Here is a 3613-nt window from a genome sequence, read left to right on the forward strand (position 1 = left end):
CTCAGGCAAATCATATTGTCGAAAAATGCATTTTCCCATCAATAATTTGACATCATCAGCGGCAAGTGCGCGCTCTTTCAGTCAATCAGTGCGCGAGGTATATATATATATATATATATATATATATATATATATATATATATATATATATATATATATATATATATATATATATATATTCATAAGAAAATATGAAAAGTGGTACATATATATATATATATATATATGTATATATATATATATATATATGTATATATATATATATATATATTAGGGCTGGGCAATGATTAAAAATTTTAATCGAAGTTAATCGCACTATTTCTCTGATTATCCCGATTAACTGCATTGTATACGCAAAGCCCAATAATGAATTCAAAAGTAGTGTGTAGTGCACCTTTATTGGAATATTCTCCCACATGAACAAAAGCACCAAAACATTAGTTGTGCAAACACAATTTAAATCTGTCCTTGTTAAACAGTAGCAGTTAAATAGCATATTTTATGAAAATCAACTCAAAAAATGTAAATACAAACATTTAAGCTTATTGCCACTGCCAGGGTATTTAAGTTATCCTGTTTGTTATGGAAAATAAATATAATCTACATACAAATCTCTGAGCCACAATCATAACATCTGAACAGGCAATTTCTGAGGTAACAGCAGAAACATTTTTTTTTATCAGGAATCTTATGTTTAAAAAACCTATATTATAGGTAGTGGGCTGTTTTAGGGAATTTTTGATCAAATTATCTGTAGTAGCAATATTAATAATGTTGTGTTTATTATGCGTAGTGCACTTAAAATAATTATGACCATATCTAGGAATTGATATGATGGGAATTTTCCGATTGTTTGCTTGGTGCTTTGATAAACTGAACGCATCATATACATGGTACTATATTGTGATGTTATGAGCCAGGGAAATAAAGAACTACCCTACCCAGCATGCAACAGGAGTGACGAGCATGCGCGGTAGCCCGGTATAGGTTGTGTGTCGCCATGACGGCATCTTGTATGTTGTGATATGCACGCTCTGAAAGTAAACGTTAAGAACTCAGCAAACACTCCTCGTCTGCATTATTGATAAATAGACAGACAACACATATACTCCGCTGCTTCACAGGCCGCTGGATGTAGCCGGCAAAGTATTCACATGCTAGCTCGCCGGTCTAGCAAGCATGCGTCATTAAGTCCAAAACGGCCCGACCTATCCACATCCAGAATTGTCTGGCGGTCATAAGTGATCCCAGAGTGACCACGCTGTAAGCCAGCCATGAAATTTGCAGAATTGTCCGGTATTTTTGCCAAATGTTCCATCTTTACCAAGAGCTCCTCGATGCCGAAGCCCGTCCGGGCGACGCCATCTTATTAAGAAAAGGCGTTAACAAAATAAAAGCATGTAAACAACATACGCAAATGTGCGATAAAATAATTGTCGGCGTTAATATATATATATATATATATATATATATATATATATATATATATATATATATATATATATATATATATATACATACCACTTTTCATATTTTCTTTTGTTTGTTTTTATTGTAGCAACATGGTAGTTAACGTTTTGGAGACTTGTGTATGCATGTGCATGTTATATATATATATATATATATATATATATATATATATATATACATATATATATATATATATATATATGGGGGGGGGAATCACAAGACTACTTCATCAGATGAAGTAGTCTTGTGATTTCCCCCCCCCACACACACACATATATTGCGCTCTACCACATATCGAGCACTATTCTCTGGATAATCTAATTAAGACATATATATATATATATATATATATATATATACACAGCCCCCGGCCAAGTTGTTTTAACCCAATGCGGTCCCCGAGTCAAAAAGTTTGGGGACCCCTGATGTAGGGCCAAGACAGGGTCTGCAACCAGCGACTTGTTCATGTCCCCGCCATGGCTCCCTTTGGCTTTTAAACAAAATGTCAACAAATAATGGCTACTTAATTTATTAAATTGTACTTCATTTAGTTATTGTAATTGAACAGAGTTCTGGGGTCTTGTCATATAAAAATAAAAGATATTTTAATATATTGTTGATTGAAATGTACGTCACAACCCTGTGAGTCATCTCTTGCTGGCAAGCTATTGTATTGTTTTTAGCGGTCAATCCCTGGTAAGATAGCAATGGACTGATATAAAAAGAGAACATCTTTATGTATTTACATTTTTATAAATTTACTTCCTATTTTCCCTTTTTAGTCAAATTAAATATGCCGCAGTTGTATACCTTCAGAAAATTGTAGAGTTGATTTATTTAAATACATTAATAAGAGAAGGACCAGTGTATTTTTTTTTTCTAGTGTTCAAAGAAATATGGTGATGTGCTTCTTTATATTCACAAAAAATACATGAGTCCTATTTTGTCAAGGTTATTTTGTCCTGTTTTTCTTTTTAATGTTTATTTTCTGATGGATCTACTCTCGAGTTTATGCTGCCGTTTTTTATTTATTTTTTTGCTGCAGCTGTCACATATACTGTAATATTGTACATGGTAATTTGGATTTGTTATATATATTGTATATATTATATCAATATAATCTAATATAATAACACACTATATCAGTATATATATAATATTCTGTATATATAATATGTAAATATTACTTGTATGTTATATTTTATAATACCTGCATTATCCTTTCCATCCTTACACTTTCCATACTTTGAAACTGAGTTACTGTGAGGAGCAATTTTCCCTTGAGAAACAAAAAAAGTTTGTCTACGACTATAGCATAAGTGGAACAAAATTATAAGTTGTGTTTGTCGTTTTAGGAATCGAACAGAGTTTGCGGCTCGAGGTGGGTTTTATTGGGGGGAGGGGGGGCTCAAGTGGCTGTTTGTATGCTCAAGGTTGCCGACCCCCGGGCTAAGAATTGAAACAAATTATAAATTACATAATTTAAATCCTAATTTTGGTGTCAACAGAATAAGTACGCAAATAAATTGCAATTTATCACAAGATTACAAAAGATACAGACAATAATGTTTAAAAAAAAAAAAACAATATGAAATGTTTAAACTGTGAAAATATAACACTCACTATCTCAAGCAGGTGCACTTTTTAAAAATGTAATAATATATATATATATATATATATATATATATATATATATATATATATATATATATATATATATATATATATATATATATATATATATATATATATATGCCAATGATGGACTACAAGATCCAAGATGCAAACTGCAAAAAGTCAGTGTTCAAAAACAAGAAGAAAAAAAAATACAAAAATTAGGGGTATTTTATTTGAGCTAAGATAAATTATCTGCCAATAGAACAAGAAATGTCGGCTTGTCAAGACTTTCCAAAACAAGTAAAATTAGCTAACCTCAATGAACCCCAAAATACCTTAAAACAAGTATATTCTCACTAATAACAAGTGCACTTTTCTTCGTAGAAAGACAAATAGACCTTTTTGCTCAATATGTTGAAAAATATTCCTAAATAAGTACACGCTAGTGCCATTATCTTGACATATTGATATGCGCTCGGCATCATGATTTTTTTTCATGCTTGAAGTGAGAAATTATAACTTTAAA

This window comes from Nerophis ophidion, linkage group LG14, assembly GCF_033978795.1.
Source record: "Nerophis ophidion isolate RoL-2023_Sa linkage group LG14, RoL_Noph_v1.0, whole genome shotgun sequence".
Classification (NCBI taxonomy): Eukaryota; Metazoa; Chordata; class Actinopteri; order Syngnathiformes; family Syngnathidae; genus Nerophis; species Nerophis ophidion.